General features: G+C 34.5%; 1 protein-coding gene across 1 annotated transcript in view; it reads left to right on the plus strand.

Annotated features, from left to right (window-relative positions):
* Nucleotides 1-19732, plus strand: part of mub (poly(rC)-binding protein mub) — a 251124-nt gene that overhangs the window by 59052 nt on the left and 172340 nt on the right. The window contains exon 2 of the mRNA XM_074086919.1: nucleotides 11968-12012. The gene's annotated coding sequence lies outside the window, so the exon portion shown is untranslated. The remainder of the gene's footprint in view (nucleotides 1-11967; nucleotides 12013-19732) is intronic.

Here is a 19732-nt window from a genome sequence, read left to right on the forward strand (position 1 = left end):
AATTTGAAAAGGGTACGTTTAAGGGCACCTATATTCCGGATCAGATTAGCCGAAACGTTAGTTTACAAGGCTCAGGAGTTCTTGCCAGCCTCGTTTTCTTATTCCACTGGGTAATCTTGAAAAATAAAAAGAATATTGAATATGTTACAAGGGTCGATACCAAAACAAACTGGATGTGAAAGCAAAATATATTCTTTGGAAAATATTGGGCAAAGGAAACATTGGTACCTATTGTGTTTAGACAACACTAGCCATGTTTTTTTACCAACACGATGAGGGCCAAAATCGATCCCACGATAGACGGTCTTGGTAATATCAAACGGCCGGTATTCGATATTTTTCACACACTCCAGGTAACAGTGACTCCTCATAATTAAATAATTTATCCATATAAATTTAAAAGCCTGTTAGAAGAAAAAAATATGTTTTGTTTATGTTTGACGAATATACCTGAAGTGACAGATGACGAAACTAATGTAAAGTTAACAGAAGCTTAAAAAGCGCTCACGAATTTTTATTCATTACATTTTTTCTTACTACGTTTAGTAAGAAACAATTTCAATGATCCGCAAATTAAATTCAATCGTAATAATATTGCTAAAACAGTATAGCACATTGACATTGAGCAAATTTTATCATGGCAACGTATTATTTACAACGTACCTATATTTCATTACAAAAGAAAAAATACAAATTAAGACTACTCACTGAAAGGTATGCTGTCATTAAAAGTTGATATTGCCAATGACACGTTATTCCAGAACTGAGTGATTCTTTGAGATAAGGCAAATAATTTTAAACAAAGGTGATGATAGTTTTAATTTACTGTAAATAATATCGCTGTAATAGCACTCCAACCCTTGACTTATCGATATTACAGACCGGTGGAGCCCACGTCAAGCACATTTCGAATGCGATTACTAGATGTCCGCTTCCCGTGGGCTTATGCTCGCTTTCAAATTTATTTTATTATGTCAATGAAAAGCGAATAGCTCGATTGTTAAAAGAATAAATAACGGTATTTGTGTTAATAGATTTATCTTTTATGATCATCTCCGGCTGATTTTATGGAGAATGTTTTTGAGCAAAATTTCATTTTTGAAATCTACAAGATTTTTTGGTGACTGTGTTTTTTTATCTATGCAGGTTATTGCATTGTCATCCAATTTTTACATATCTAGCCAAACAAGTACCAAACAAGCAAACTTGTACCTCATCATTATCGAAAATACAAACTGAGACATGGATGCTCAGAAAAACCAGAAAAAGCAAAAAAAAATACAAAAGGATTCAAAAAACCAATCATTACTCATCATTATCCTTATCATCTCGACTTATGTATATACGTCTCACTGCAGGGCATACGCCTTCTCTTAAAATATTTAGAAATAAGCTTGTACCTATCTAATGGAAAAAACCACATTCTAAGCTTTTATGGGAATGATAATAAAATTAATGACTTTTAGTAACATATTGCCTAATGATATAATCGTATCTATGTACATGCTTCAATAAAATGTATAATGAAAACACTTTGGAGACAGTCATTCTTTTTGGTACCCGATCAGCACCGCCTCGCCACGAGCGGTTAGTATTCTTTATATGGATTTGTATGGGCATACGTTCACTACATCAACTCCATAGCGTCACCGAATCGTCTCGCTCGCGATGTGTCCACGCGCGGACGGCGAGTAGACCACCTCGGTGATAGCTCGCTGCTCGTACGCTTGCTTCGCGTGACCCCGCGCGCGGTCGGCGCGGCGCTCTCCACCCTCATTTCTTAATAGACTACTCGGAAATTCGTGGACCACGCGAAGTTCACTCGTTGACCACGCGAGGTCCTTTCGTTGTCAACGCGGCGTCCACCCGTGGACCAACTGTCGACAACAAGTGGACGCCGAAAGACGAGGCGGTGCGACCAGCAGCTATGACTTTATTCCTAAATCGGTTAAATAAATGAAAATAACTGTGTTTTCGAGACCACATGAATAATCTTAATTAACTCTATATTACTTAACACCTTAAGCGCGTATCCTAAATTACGTTTCACAGTGTAACGCGTCCACAACATTTACACCATGACAACGTCAAAAGCTGTGCCGTTTACATTTGAGCGGGATTAAGCGGAATCCCTATCAATTTGCGCACACGATCTTCTTAGCTCACAATAAAACCCTTTTATATGGAGATAATCCAGTTTGTAGCTCACTAATTCGTGGAGACGTAACGTACGACCCGTATCTCGGTTCTGACGTAAACATTTCGCTGTAAACCTGAATTTGCCAACCGAATTACAAATTTTACACTCACTGTGCAATGTGATATAAAAATATGAAATGTTTTAGGGATTTTGTGCCTATTTTTAATTAAGGGTTGAGCCAGGCTGCTTGGCTTGCAATTTAATTATATATGGATTTTATTAATCAAATTAAGCAATAGATGGCAAATCCACGAGTTAACAATGGTATATGAAAGTCAATATTTTAACGTGAAACTATGTATATACAACTATGTGTATACAACACTGTGTATTTAGACACTGAGGAAAATTATGTCAGTTTACACATATTGTAACGGATTATGAATATTTATATATCATAAAAACAAAATAATGTGCACTAAATAGCTAAAAGTCATCTATATTAAATATAATGACCCGGATAACTCACGTCTCAAATCGAGTTTAGCTCGACATGTTTCGGGCTACGGATTAGACGTGAGTTATCCGGGTCATTATATTTAATATGAGTGAGTCTCACGGTAGTTTCATGTTCAAAAAGTCATCTAGCGCAAACTTATAAATTATATTTACTTAATCTAAGTGTGCTTAACTAAATTTAAGTAGCTTATGCTGAGCCCATTGCCACCTGCTTGTGCATGCTTGTTTTTTGTCCAGTCATTAAATGATGTTTTTTGTCTGTGGAAACAAATTATTTTTAATTTTATTTATTTATTTTATATCAGAACATGTAGTTTAACTTCATCTGGGCTTCCACTACTCTCTTGCACTCTGTCATCAGAAGTCGTATTTTGCCTCTTATAAAGAAAAACTCCGTAAAGATTTTTACTTAATTAAGTATAACAATATTTTATGTAACTTTCTCGCCAGCAACACGGGTGAGAGACGAAGCTAAATGAAGGTATATTCTACAGAAATACTTTTTGAAGCCAGTACATTTGTACGTAAATGCGTAATTGGTATTTGCATTACGTAGCAGGCGACACGTCGGGTGGAATTACATCAACTAATTTGAGGCTCAAATTAATGTTGATTTTGATCAATGCTGTAGGCATGACTTGAGTCCAAGCATGCCGGCGGCGTGTTTACTTACGTAGACATTATTATGTTTATGTAAAGTTCTTATAATTATTTTCGCATTTTATAACAACATCTTAGTCAAAAAAATCTATAATCATTGCTCATACTTATAAAACTAAACATACTAAAAAATTAAACATTATAAATGTACCTATTATTATACTTAAAACACATAACCTAGCATATATAATAATCTCTTCTGCATTTGTATTACTGATTTAATGATACGGTATTACATTATATTATTGACCTAATTTAGACATTAGATACCTAACATACTGCAATCGATTCTCGTCTACAGACATATTCTGTATTCCAGTATTCTACTTCGGTCAGCGACTTTGGTTGCAAAAACATGTTCTCATTCTAGGAAGACGAAAATATTAGGTGTTTCACTGACACGAATGTAATTAAAAGAGTGATTTTCATAATACGGAATAATTCAAATTATGCAGTCGTATCTAGTATGAGATAACAACTATATATCTATATCTATTTACCTCACAGCTTTGTAAAAATGAATGGATCGATTGCTCTATGTTCTCAAAAAGTGATATAGCCCCCACAATCCCACATAATATCAGTATTGGGGAACACAGACAACATTACAAACTATAGATAGATATATACCTAAGAATCAGATATATAGGTACTCTTAAATCAATAAACTATTATAGTCACATATTATTGTGCTATGGTATTCAGACTAGCAGAGGACCAGATAAAAAATACACAGATTTCTGTCCCACAGTTTCAAAGAGCCAGATTGCCAATTTAACGGCGATATTTTAACAAAAAAGTGTATGAATAAACTCCAACTTCATTCTCTTGTATACTCGGCCGGGAAACTGCATTGCGTCTTAACTCCCGTGTCGAGTGAGTTCACATGCACCAGCATGGTTTACGGTCAAGAGGGCATGCCGACGACACGTATCGCCACCGTCCTAACGTATGCCATCAATTTTAGATGACCTGACCTGTGCACGACGTGGCACACATCCCAATCAAGCGTGGTTGTTCATTTGCTTGCGCGTTGTCTAATGCAACATGCATTAGTTTGCACTTTGAGCTGCTCGACCGCACTTAACTGAATATTATGGGTTGAATCACGCTGATTGTTACGGTTAGTGCGGAAGGGATTTTACGTTTGATTGCGTCTTCTTGAATCTCTAATTTTGAAAGCTTAAGTACATTTTAATAAAATGTTAATGTATATTTTATCTGGTTAAAGTATACCTAGGATTAATCAGCAATAGCCAGCTTTCTTGATCATCTAAACACTTCAGATCTGCGGGCAAAGTCTTAACATTTTTTTAGTTGTACAAACACAGAACTGCATACAACATTTTAAACATTGGCCTTAACGTGACTGTTAGAAGCCGAGAGGTAAATGAGAAGCGTTTGAATAAATGCAGAATAAACTACAAGCAATTGCGTCTAGTTTTGTAAGTATGTTTTCGTAATAAAAGGATAGGTAGCAAGAAAAATAATCTTTCTTTGTAGCGGGAGCACACTTTCTTCCCGGGAGGTAATTGCGGAGTGCGACAAAAGAGAATAAACAATGTAAACCACGGGCCATGACATACGCTTGTTTGTCCGTCGAGGAAATAGTGAAAAAATAAATACGGGCTTATATCCACTTCTGCGTAAGGGGTACGATATTTGCCAAGCATCGCTGATGATTGATTCTTTGTGTAAAGACTAATTTTAAAGCACTAAAACTGTTTACGGTGCTTAAGTCTTTTTTTTTGTTTAGGTACCTCTTGAGCTCTCTGTGTGAGACGAGTAAAATAGAGAAATTACTATATCAAAACCTCTATTTTCATTTTTAGTTTCGCTATATACCTTTCCACATATTTTTTAATAATTTTCTAAGAATAATAATGTGAATTGTATGAATTTTGCACCCATATTTTACTGTGTACAATTATTTTTAAACCTGAAATACTTCTCAATTTCTTATCATTCGGTTCCATATTCTGACCTCTAGGTAAAGAATGATAAAATATACGTTAAAAGCTATTCACCTCTCTTAGAATATGTATACAAATCTCGTCGGGTTGACGCGTCAATTTTCAAGAGTGCAATAGACTGGATCGGCATAAGCTAGAATTTCCATATACATATTTGAACGGATTTAGCCAACAACACTTTTCCTACCGACACCGGCACAAACTCTTGCCGAGACGTTTTGCGTACAGAACATTTTCTCTTTACCAGTATTCATTCAGTGGATAAATCACACCGGAAATTTAAAAGGTTTCACTTTATGCTTATAGTCATTTGAATTAATGAACTTATAATTTAATTATAGTTACCGCCAGTCCTAAATTAAAAAAATCTAACATCTCAGCACTAGCTTAGCCATACGCACAGTTGTAGATTGATTCGGAGAGTCGCAGGCCAGTAGAGGCATAAAGTGTTTTCAGTTGTTACGAGAAGATCAAAATAGTCTTTGATCTAATTGAAAATTGCTTATGAAAAAAATTGTTAAGGAACGTCGGTCAAAACAAAGGAATCAAAAATATCGAAACAATTTGAGTCCTTAAATTATAAATTTTACAATGAGTATGTAATACTAAATAAGCGACACGACAATCCGTAAGTGGTTAAATCAGTTTATCGCAGCAATAAGCCTGGCATAAACTAACTGTAACTTCCTAAAACTTGATTCGTCGTAACTCCCAAGTTGCGACTTATACCGAGTTAGCTAGTTTCACTCAAACACCATATTATACACTTCATTGTGACTGGATATAGCTATGAGATGTTGGATTACTTATGTTATAATTATAGGTGTATTTGGTTGACAATTTATTTGGGAGTCAAAATTCACAAAAAAAAGGATCGACCGACAACCCTGTAATGAGCACCCTAGTTTATAATGTAAATAAACTAAAATATAGCAACAACAATTGTATTTGTTTTTAAAAACTATTAGATTTCGTTGAGCAAGCGTACTGTTAATAAAAATAAATAATATTAGTAAAAGAATTATTCTATGGGTTCAAAAAATAACCATTTAATTTGTAATGAAAAATGTAAACGTCCGAGTGCTCGACAAGCTGATGTCCAATAGATGACACCCTGTTGCCGCCTCTATTTGCTAAATATGCTAATGACATAAAAGTAAAGGTGACGACTAATCGTATTGGGAAAATAACGTGCATTCGTATGTATAAATATCAATAAAATAATAACAATAATAATAATGCTTCCAAGTGTTCTTCGTCAACTTATATTATGTACTTAAACTTAATAAATTGATTTGAATTGCAACGTAAGATGTAAGGAGTGCATTGTAGTAGACATTACCAGGTAATGAAGAAGCATACTATGCTCACCAAGTCTCAAAATGTATTATATACATCTATTAAGATTAAAATAACAGCTGCTCAAAAAACAATTGAAACAAATTACTAATTAGATGTGTAAAATCTGAACACTCACGTTTAACAAACTCAAACTCGCAATCCTCGTGAAACTTCAGAAGTGTACTAATTATGAGGTCTATTTACTCGCGATTGTGATTTTTTGTATTAATTAAGCTTTTTGCTTTGCTAATTATACCCGGGAACATTAGCCCGCGAACTCGCTTGACCTCAAAATTGTTAGAGATATTGTTTGTTTACTCTCAAGAGGGCATGTCAGAGAACAATAAGCAGTTTTTGTAAACAAACGGCGATGGGAGCAGGTAATGAATATGCTGGAACAAAGAGCCGAATGCGGGGCCTCATTAGCTATTCAGTCGTTGTGCCTGCCTTAAAAATAATTTATAAAAAACTCTTGATGAATGTTGCCCCTCTTCATTTCATCTGTCTATTTTTCAGCACTACGAAATTGTTCAAAACATTTCAGTCATACTTTAATTTAACAAAATTACTCTCCTTTTTGATCAATTTAATTTGTTGCAAAGTAGCGGTTTATCGATAAAAGGGAACAATAAAAGCTATAACGATCAGATTACTTATTGAAAAACCATTGCAGGGGCTGATAGCATTCAACAAATTTTAAATATGCTATAAAGCATTCAATAAAAATAATTTAATTAATTGGATCCATTTATCTTGTAGTTGCTTGTTAAATAAATTGATATTTGACTTTATAAATATCGTAAAGTGAGGATTAATTTCCCTGGCTATAAATATCGTTTAGCGCATCCGACAAACAAGTGAATAATATTGCAATGCTGAACACTGTGGTTTCGAGTTGACTATGCGAGAAGTTGTATTTACATTCAATGCATCATGAATTCTGTCAGTAATTTTAGTCGGAGCTTAATAAATCAGCATCCACAATTTGTGTGAACTAAGCTTAACAGCATAAGTTGGTTTGCGATAAGTAAGGTCTGGGGCGATTAAGTTGGGAGTTGTTTAGCGACCTCGCGAGACTGGAGTTAAACCGCATCATGCTTAGTGATTTGCAAATCTCGAGGCGTCTCTTTGACGCTCTTTACCTACACTTTATGACGATAAAGAGACTAGATACATTAAAATTTCATCAACTTGCTCCACGTTTGTTTGATAAGAGTCAAATTGAAATAATACCGGCATTCTCTCTCCCTTGTGTATTTATTTTCATGAGTCGGTTTGATATTTCGATTTACTTGTACAACTGTAAGAGTCGCAATATGCTTTCGGATCAAATAAAACGTTTGGAGTTTATTTCAAACATTTTAGTATCATTACTACTGAGGTACCAACTAATTAGTTTTTGTATTAAATTTAGTTTTCTGACTGTATATTTGACTGTTTTTCGAACTACCTACATAGGACGACCGGATGGCCAAGTGGTTAGAGAACCTGACTAAGAAGCTTGAGGTCCCGGGTTCGATTACCGACCGGGGCAGATATTTTTATGAATAATACGAACGTTTGTATGTTCTCGGATGTTTAATTATGTATTTATGTAGGATGAGTGTAAAGGAGTGTATCATGACGTATGAAGAGTGTAAGAGATAGCATGAGATGTGAGTGTATGAGTGACAGAGGAAGAATGAATAAGCAGCAGGTGTATTTTAGTTTAAATTTAGAACAGGAGATTGCTAAGCGACGGAAGACGAAAGACGTGATTTGATTTGGTTATTTTGGAAATTTCGAATTATATTTTATTTTACTGTTAAAAATGTCTTTTCTTCAATTTTTACGATCCTACATTTGTCTATATAGTATGTTTATCCGTTGCCTAGTATCCATAGTAGGTGCACACTTTGCTTACTTTATGTGACTAGGTCAATTAGTGTCAAGTATTCCATGATATTTATTTTATTTATTTAGTTTTCACATATATGTATCAAGTTTGAAATTGATGCCATTAACCGTTAAAGAGTTCCATTTAGAGTTTTAGTACCAGATTATTGTATTGTCACCGAACCTACAAAATAATTATACCAAATTTCAGCTCAAATAATACCAACAAGTGAGTGAGATACTGATTACAAAATTTGAGAACATATTAAAATTTGTGAAGTTAAATTAAAGCTCTTAATAAAAATGCCAGTCTATTTTTGTGTAAATCTTTAACTAGGTACATAGTTCTTTTTTACATACAATTCTGGGTAGAATTTTAAACTCTCTTATTATCCATGCGAATTGATAGAGATGTTGATAATAAAGAAACACAATTAAATCTAGTTCGGACTTATTACAACCAATTCACAACAAAATTACGGAACCAAAAAGTTAAATTAATTAGAAGTATTCTTCGTTTTGTAAAAAAATTAAAAGATATCTCTCAAAGTTAGTAATTAGTCAAATTAAGGTATCATTGAATCAAGAAATATTGTTTAAATGGAACATGAATAGAATTCGTTAAAAATTTACTTTGGCACTTTAACTTTATTATTAAATTGGCTTTAAGAAGTTTTACAATACAAATCTATTGTGTGTTCTTTGCTATTCAAGTTACAATAGATTTTCAAACTTTGAAGATAAATCGCTGGATTGTGGAATATTGAGCTTTTATTTCCATGTACATTGTAGCAAGGCGTGAAGGTTCAGATTGCTTTGTCTCTTGTATGTGATACTATAGGATATCAGCTGGACTCTGTGAAGTCTGTTTCAATTTGTTATCGTACTACGATGTGAAAAGAACTAAGTAACTCTACATATATCAGTGACGTGTCCACTGGATTGCCTCAATTTTTTACGTGACAAAGTGTTGCATTCAAAGACATACCTAATTCAAGCTTCTCTTTCACTCTCCGGTCTGCCTAACGAAAATATTCCCCCCCACGAGACTGTCATAAATTCAGTAAGGTTAGTTTTTTTTTCATTCACTTATCCAAAAATGAAAGATTAATAAAAAAATATTTAAACAGTTTAGGGATTATAGCCAATTTTCGCCATGGTTTTGGCTTCATATCATCGGGAACAGCGTAAATCCGCGTAAATTCCGTGTTTCTGACAAATGTTGGTAATTTACAATTTTTAATAAAATTTCTTTGCAACATAACAAATATGAAGGTAAAATTATCGTATAAAACACGTGTAAAACTATATACAGAGCAGATACGCGGTATCAGCGTATGGTATATTTAAGCGAATTTGACATATCCCCGTCAATTTGATGCCTAACTAGCGACCCGGCAGACGGTGTACCGACTGCCCTTTTCTAAGTAGCTATTGCCCGAAAAATTACTACATACTACATTAAAATTATGATAACATACCAACAACAACGCCTTTTTTCTTTAGTTTACACAAAATAAATTTCTGAACGCACGCATAAATATTTGACAACCAATACTCGTATATATGACAATCCTTTTTTATTACTGACATTATTCTTACGCCATTATCCGAATATCGTGAATATATGTACATACATATATTGTCGATTCGAAACCTCTATTTAAGAGTCGCCATGCAGTACGCTCGCCGCTGATCGCATTTTCATACAAAAGTAGTTTCGTTCTAATTTACAAACAACACACTGAAACAAAATAAACCTTCGCGACTAAATTGGGAGTAGCTATTTTGATGCTTACATATAATTAGTTTTCGTTCATATTCAATGTAACAAAATAAAATCACATTAATTTTAAGTTTCGTATGAGAAATGGAAATTCGTTATTGTTTTTTTCCATTAGATTTTATTTTAACCAAATCTAATTATAAGCATCGTAATGGCTGCTCCCATTATAGTTGCAAAGTTGCGTTTTGATCTGTAGTGCTGCTTGAAAATTAGAACGAATATACGTTTGTATGGGGACGCGAGCGTACTGGGCCCTTAAATACGTTCTTTAATTTGGGGGCAGATTTTACCCTATCGAAGGGATAACCATTGAATGCTTGCCGGTTACAAAACCCATGAAAATTTTGTATGGGAAAATGTTTTTTTCGTTTTTTTTTGTCAATTTTCCAATGGTAGTGGTATGGTGGTAGTGGTAGTAGTGGTGGCTATTCCTGACGAAGACAAACCCAAAAAATCAAAAATCATAAAAATTGGTAGTTTTTGACTTATAAAAAATGGTGTAACTAACACGACTTTTTTTTTTATATTAGTAAGAAATAGATGTAATGTGACCACTGTAGTGATATTTAATAGCTGTTTTGTAGTCTCAGTGCTACTTTTATTTTTGCATTAAGTTTTAGTATGACCAGCTAGGTCAGTGGTCAGAGGTGAGAAGGTGAGAAGTTTTGTGAACACACAATATTAAATTTTCCTTCTTTGAATTATTTTCCACAACACATCAGCCACTTTTATCAATAACCAAACCAAAACCAACAAAAAGTTGGAAACCCCCATTGTCACTTCTAAGTTCAATATCTCAAAAGAAGCAAAACTGATTTTGATAAAACATGTCTAAGAGCCATCGCTAAAAACCCTGCTTTCAAATAAAAAAACCCTATTCAAATCGATCCACTTGTTGAAGAACTACGGTGCCACAGACAAACAGACAGACACACAAACACACAGACACACATAGCGGTCAAACTTATAACACCCCTCTTTTTACGTCGGGGGTTAAAAACATTTTAAATTGAAATTAAATGGACTGCGATCTCTTAAATTAATATCCTACCGGCTGCGCCATGTATTGCATACTAATTAAATGCATAATATTAATTGAAAGATGTTTTATTGGGTCTTTAGTTGTCTATTAATATTTAATAGTTACTTTTACAATATTTTTTAAGTAGGATCGCGATCGCTCAGTTCAGAAGTCAGAGGTAAGAGAGTGAGCAGTGTTACCAATACACAAAATACTAAATAGTAATATCTACTTTATTAAATTTACGTTCCAATACAGCCACTTTAGGTCAGTACTGTCTTACAAATAAAAGTCACGCTATAGTAGCTATAATCTCTAGCATAAAACGCATAGCATTTTGTCAATTTAGTTTCACAAATATGATCAAATCAATTGCTTTTTTTATTTTTACGTTAGATAAAGTATGTACTCGTATGTAGATCGCACGTTCAAACTGTGGCCATAAAACGGGAGGGCTAGCAGATACCAGCAAAAGGTCGTGTGTATAACCGTCCTTATGCAAATGTAACGATAACATGCCTTTAGGGTCAATAAACTGTTACCTACTCACTTTTACGACATGATAAGTCGCATTGCCCGTCTTGCCTTTCTGGTGATGCTTTTTAGGTCACCAAGTAATTTGTCGCCATAATGTCTTCTTTTTTTCTTGCAGATTGGATCCCACTACACTGCATCGTAATAAGTGAAGATCGTTAAGGTATGCATCCTTAATTAATTTATTAAAAAAAAAAAAACATCTCGCAACTCAGTTCTCCTACCGTAAAATGTTGTGAGATCCATGTAATGTCCTTCTGTCTTAAGGTATTTATTACGTAATTAGCTATACCTAACGACATCTTTTAGTGACCGTATCAATATAAAAAAACTTTATATATTTTAAATAAATAGATTGACTTGGCAATCGCACTAAACAATCAGTTTAATATGTTTTAATTGTGAGATACATTGTGTCATGCGGCCAAAGTCAATCTTTTTATTTAAAACATAAAATATTTTTTATATTGATATAATCCGTGTGACTATACCTTCATTTACACCACAGCGTTCCCTTATCGCACTATTTCTAATTCTGTCACTCAACTTTACACCTAACATACTTCTTCACGCTCTAATTTCTACCGCATTTATTCTACTCTGATGCCTTTCCTGCCACACCCAACTTTCACTTCCATACATGAGTGTTGGTACCAGCACCCCTCTATGCACACTATCAATACTTAGTACAATTATCCGTACTTCAATTGTGTATTAGTATTTCATCTACCTACCTAATTCCTAATAAGAGTGACACGTAATGTAGTAGATCCTGCTAAGAACCAGCCTTACGGTTTTCGGTACGACTTCTAATCATTTGATTGCTTTTACTGGTAGGGTAGGTAGTTATTAACCCAGACATCCACAAAACAAGCGCCCCATCTGTAAATTGACTGTGTTCGGGAACATAAAAATCCCCATTAGAGATCAAGTTCGTATCATTCCGATGTTATAGGGAATTATTTGAAGTAAAAAGAAAAAAAATACCTTTACAAGAAAATGTGGTCCTGTTAGAGTTTTCCTTATAGTTGTTTTAGAAATAATGGTATTGCCTGTGGTCTAAGATAGAAATATTGTATCATAAGTAATAGATACAGTATGTGGCTTTTTTAAAGAGAGGTTAAAGTAACACATTTCTGTAGCTTAAACATGACTTATGATTGGTTATTTGGAGTCTTTTTGTATTTTTTATTTCAACGTCTGTTACGCTTTCACGCCTAAACCGCTAAACCGATTTTGATGAAATTTGGTACAAAGATAGAATAGACTTTGGGAAAGAACATAGGCTATCTTTAATCGCAAAAAAGAGAGTTTAAGGTTGAAATAGGGGATAAAAGTTAATGTGCTGGAAGTTCGTCACTGTCGAAGATGAAACCATGAAACTTGGCATTTAGGCACTTAATAAGAAATAAGTCGATATTTGTTTGAGATTTTTCGAAAATTCGACCTGTGAGGGGATGAAATAGGGGATGAAAGTTTATATGGAAGGTCGTCATTATCGAAGATAAATTAATGAGTCTTTATTTAACTTGCCATTTCGACACGTGATAACAGATAAATTGATATTTGTTCGCGCGTTTTTTAAACTTCTTCCTGTGAGGGGGTGAAATAGGGGATGAAAGTTTATATGGAAGATCGTCATTGTCGATGATAAATCGATGGTTCTTTATGAAACTTGGCATTTGGGCACGTGATAAGAGATAAATAAATATTATCGCGCGTTTTTTAAAATTCTTTCTGTGAGGAGGTGAAATAGGGGATGAAAGTTTATATGGAAGATTGTCATGGTTCTTTATAAAACTGGCATTTGAGCACTAATAAGAAATAAATATTTGTTCAAGCGTTTTTGAAAATTTTACCTGCGAGGGGATAAATGTTTATATGGAACGTCGTCATTATCACAGATCAATCGATAAATCCTATGAAACTCGGCATTTAGGCACTTAATGAAAATAAATAGATATTCGCATGAGCATTTTTTTTTATTCTACCTGTGACAGGATCAAATAGGGGATGAAAGTTTATATATAAAGGTCGTCGTTATGGAAGATAAATCGATGAATTTTGACTCGGACTCGTGCATCAAGGGTTCCGTACAAATTTGTAGGTATTTATGAATATCCTGTGTTAGCAGAGCCTTCTAAGCTCATAAGCAAAAAAAAACGCTAGGTGGGGTAATTTTAGATTGCTTATTGACATAGACAGTCAGACATGAAAAAATATGTTTTTCACATTTTGTTTATGTATTGTGCTATAAAAGCTACCTTTTTGCAAAATTCCAAGTTTCTAGGAAAGCCGGAAATACCCTATAACTTTTTCTGTTAAGGCGAATTGTATGGAAACAACTTTTTTAATGACTGTAGCTTTTGATTGCCTTGACTTAGAAGTTTCATTTTTTCACAGCTTTCGGGGCTATTGAAATGAGTTTAGGGTTTTAATTTCAACTCGATACCGATACTCCGCGCGTTTACGAGATAAAGGGTCTTGACAGACAGGCGGACGCACGGACATCAAAGTGATCCTATAAGGGTTCCACAGTCGCGGGCAAAAGCTAGTTTCTTATTATGATCTGGAATCACAAAGACCTTTCCAAAACGATTTCTAATACTTAAAAGAACCCTTACCTTGCATTTTTGTCGAAATCACTACATTCGTTGCGAGATCGTCGTGCCTTATTGTATTGTAAGTATGGACAGAGATAACTGATGACTCTTTTATTTGTACTCGTAAGTAAGGTAAACCTATAGTGATTCATACCTACTCAACTCAAGACGTTTTCATTAAACTATACTTATTTTTCTGTCTGTCTTTTTAAAGAAGGTTCTTATTTTCAAGACAGTTTACCTTAAAATACATTTTGAACTGGCTAAAATATTATAATCATGTAAAATTACTTATAATTATACAGGCTTGTAGCAGACAAGACCTAACGCGCATTTGCAACGTTTTTGTGTTTAGATATCACCCTTGGTATGATAACTATTTAACACAATGTTTTACACTAGCGGTCAATACTAATTTTATGATTTAAATTCGGGTAAATCAAGGTACGCGGAACAAAACCCGAATTTAAATCATAAAATTGATAACTACTTATTTAACTTGATTGGCACTAAATGTGGAATTAGTGAGATTATAATCTTCTTGGCGGAGTTGGGTCTCCTCTGTTTTATTTAATACCGCTGCAGCCGGATCAAATCCTGATTTAACGTTGAAACTACTACTTATGTATCAAAAGATAATCTACTATTCAGTGTAATCATGGTTTGTAGATTAATATTTTCCATTGTGTATTTGAATTATCATTAAAATTAATTTTACAGTAACTTAATTTAATCTTTTATCATAGGGAATACCTACTGAACTGCTATATTAGTTTTTGATATCTTAAAAATATAAATACACTTACAAAGGCCTTTAAAAGTAGCGCAATGTATTTTTTTAATGTTTGAATTCAACCTGGACAGCTTTATTACTAGATAGTAGCTTTTATTTTACTTAAATTAATTACTAATTTATGATTGGCACATAATAAAATAATACCTACGTCTGTTTCAAATTTTACGTTTATCACCTACTGTCCGGGGGTCGGATTCATTTGAAAAACTACGATAGAGGTCAGGGACTTAATTTTGATTTCGTAGCTTACTGTCAATAAAAACTTTATAGGTATTCTAATACAGTGCATGTAATAATCAATCACGCCATTCGGGTTATAACAGAGATCTTTGTGTTATATACGTCCTTGTGCTAAAAACATTCTTACTTCGTTGTAATAGCGTACCTACTTTCCGACTTCTGAGATGAAAGTTGGAAAATTCCTAGCCAATGACCGCTTGAAAGATTCGCGCTGAAAACTGCTGACCCAAAGGACTTGACATTTTAGGGGCGCTGCCTCTTACGCCTTAAGCTTAGCATTCTTCAAGGACCTTTAGAATTTTTTAATATATCTGAATAATTGGATGGAAACCGACCCACAAAGGGACTTAAAGGTTTTAAACCAATTATTAAGCGTGTATTATTTTGAGGTGGAAGTTACTCCATTAAAGGAAAAGTGCAACATTAATACTGGCCGTTGCCCGTGACTTCAATTATAAGAGTATAGAGTTCGTTAATGTTATCTATGGAGAGGAGATTTTGGCTACAGAACCCTAAAAATATATAAATATTTACCTGAGTGTGTCTTTGTGTGTATCTTTTACCAGTTTCCCTCGTTACTTATTTAAAATATTTTATTTACTTAAAACTGCCTGCGCATGTTTTTCATGTGATATTTAACGGTTTACATTTTTACAATGCTGTTCATTTTCGGGTTAACATAATTACTTCTGTAGATTCAAGCTACTTTACAACACAATTTTCCAAGATAAAAGTAGATGTCCAGTATAATACTTCAAGTTTAAACTATACCCTTAAATAATTCTTCGGATAGCGTGTTACCGGCAGCCAGGCTTTTTTAAGGAAGGTATAAACCATTAAAAGGAAAAAAAACAGACTGTTAACCTTCTAACAAAATCATAATTGCCAGCAATGTACAGCAAAGTAAACTGACAAGTAATTAAGTGTAAATGACAGCCGACTGATACTTTGATTATTACTTGTCAATTTACTTTGATGTAAATTGCTGGTAGTTATAATTTATAATATTAGTAAAAGGTATTTTTGCTATTGGTAAGTTTAATGTTTCATAAACGATAAAAATAAATATTTAATTCATATCTTTCACGAGTGCCGCACTCAAAATATTATTACGAGGATTCCTTAACATGACAATGCTTTATTGCGCGCTGGGAAGAAAACATAAGTACATTTCTTCCAGACCACTTGTGTGTAATCTAGCCTTAAGTGTGCCCTTGATGTCCAGCGATGCGTCGCTAGAAGTGGCCCATTGTATCTAGCACGAACTCGATGGGTTGTGTACACAGAATTACTAAGAGGAATAGAAATGACATCGTTTTTATTTCCTTCAATATCCAATGTCACCATTTTAGGGTTCCTTACTAGATCATCACGAATGCGTGGAGGTATTAAGCTGTAGTTACTATCAAATACTCACGTTTGCTACCCCTAAGGCGAACTTATCACATACAGGGAGTTTTTGCAATAATAAATAGTATAATGCATGGGATATGACAAATTCATCAGTTGACAAATACCGTTTCTGTTTGAACTGGAAAAATAAATAATTGCAGCTTTTTAGCCATAATATGTGCGTCTCGCGTTTTTAGCTCGCGTGACATTTCTATTCCTTGTATAGTCCTGTGGCTGTGTTATGTATGAACTACCTACATACAAACACATTTTAATGGGCTCTATGACGCGAAATTGCCTCGTGCATAAACACCGCGCAGCTCTGACTAGTTTTACATTTCATTAACTTGTGTGCTGCAGAATTTCACAATTAACAGCGCTTTAGCTTTAGTTTAAGTCGCTGCGGATTTTGCTTCGTTCTGCAAATAAAGCAAACTGCAATGAGGTTTTCAGCGACATAATGTTAAAAATAGGTATACAGGTGGGCTACTATGAAATTCGAAAATCAAAATTCGTACGTACCGTCCCACTCACTCTCGTATTAAATAATATTAGCGTCAGCAGGACGGCAAGATACAAAGTTCGAATTTTGCACTTCGTATTATAGGACCAGGTTACCCGCCTTCGGTGTCGTAAAGGAGCCTCAAGTATTAATAACCTTACCGCTAACAATGATGGAAACTTTATCCTTGTTTAAGTGTGAATTCACTATTCTTAGCTCGGAGCGAGTTTCATTGCATGTAGCTAGATTTTTAGGGTTCGGTAGAACAAGTAACCAATAAAATGTTATCACTTTATCTGTTTATTTATCTGTGGCTTAGCTAAGATATTGTATGTTAGTTGAAAGTTAGTGAATTAGTCGTTGAAGGTTGTATTTTTTTAGATTTAGAAATGCTACCTTTTGCTAGACTCGAATGTCTCCCAGCAAAACTGTCGGCTTAAAAAAACGTTTAAAAATATGTTAAGTAACTATAAAAAAATAAAACCGGCCAAGAGCGTGTCGTACACGCCCAGGATAGGCCACCGTAGCCATTACGAAAAAATCAAATAATATTTTAAAAGACCTACCCAACCATACCCCCACAATATAGGGTTAGTCGAGAAAAAAAAGTCAGCCCCATTTTACGTCTATGGGAGGTACCCTAAAAAATTTTTTTTAACTTTCATTTATTGTACCACTTTGTCAGCGTGACTGATAATGTATATTCATGTCAAATAACAGCTTTCTAGTACTAACGGTCTCTGAGCTTACCCGCGGACAGACAGACGGACAGACATGGCGAAACTATAAGGGTTTCTAGTTGACTACGGAACCCTAAAAACTATCACAATTTTATTTAGTGCACGTTGTAAATTAACGAGTACCTAATAGTCAATGGAAAATGTTATACCAAATATACTTAGGTACGTAAGTAGGTACTTTGTTTTTGTTTTATTTGGACCATGTTTTTACACATGTTTCTACTTATTGTATTTTTTCGACGATTTTTTTGTGAATTCGTTATATTTTCACATGTAATGTGTAATTTTAATAAAAAAAAAAACAATCTAATCTATAGATTATTAGCCACCACGGTAGTATGGACAGTCACGATCTTTAATCAGGGCCCACTCAATACCCAATATCAGCTGTTATCTTGTACGTCAATTCAAAGAGTTTTTTATACAAAATGGATCACAAATTAAAGTTCGCGTGATCCGACACGCATTTGACCGGTATACACCTATACACCTGAATTTTCTAAACCCTGTACATATTGACGCCAACATCAGAAGGACAAACCTTCCGATATTGCGAGTTTCGCTTGAGTGAAGTCTTTTAATTAAACCGGGTCGGTACTCGTCGACATCTATGTGGGTGTACGGGGCAGGGGCACCCCATCAATTTCTGCTTGACTTCTGATTGTTTGAGCCAACCTCGTTAGCGGCGACAGCGTCCTGCCGTTCTCGAATTCAATCGACATAATGCCCGTGATTTCTTTATCGATATTAAAAATATGCATACGAAAGTGATGTCCATTGTGCCGATGCTGACTGCTGCGGTAAGGCACGTAAGGAGAACATTCAAAGCAGTGTTTAAGCCGTTGTATAAACATAAAGGTGAATGGCCAAATTTGTATGGAATTTGGTCTATGAGCGGCCAGGTATAGTTTTAATATCTGTCGATGTAGTATAACTTTTTCCTAGCGAAGAAACCTTCACACACCTTCGAAGCCATTCAAGGGTTAAATGTGAATTTCCCAAATTGGGCCTGCATGGGAACTACAGTTCAGTGTCTCCGGCACTGAGACGTGGGCGGAAATGTTAATGGTCTAATTTTAAGAGTAAGTAAGGTTTACATAGTGGCTGAACTAACACTGGATCATTGTACCTACAGACGGACTAAATGAATTTATATGTATTTTTTACACATTTCCATTTATTAATACAATTTAATGTTAAATGGTTCCGAAGTGAACTACAATTTCAATTACTCGTTTGACTGTAAAAAACCTGTGAATTAAAAATTATTCCATTTTAATACTCTTTTTGAGCACTTTAGCAATAAACAATATAGTTCTAGCTTGAGTTAATGCAATTGCGCACAACGATATGCAAGTTTTATTCCCATAACCTTTTTTATTGCGTATAAATGACGTCGCAACTCTAACGTTATTATTAACAAGGCAATAAATTAAAACAAAAGACGGTTAAACGACACGATTTGCCTTTTACTAGCATTTCTTAATTAATTTACCTCTTCAGCAAAAAACGCCCTTAGTTCCGTCTCCTCGCGTAATCAAAAAATTATTGGTCTTTCTTCTTGGCTCATTTTTGCACAGTTAGCAACATTTCCAGGGATCGATGTTGGT

This window comes from Choristoneura fumiferana, chromosome 4 (assembly GCF_025370935.1).
Source record: "Choristoneura fumiferana chromosome 4, NRCan_CFum_1, whole genome shotgun sequence".
NCBI lineage: Eukaryota > Metazoa > Arthropoda > Insecta > Lepidoptera > Tortricidae > Choristoneura > Choristoneura fumiferana.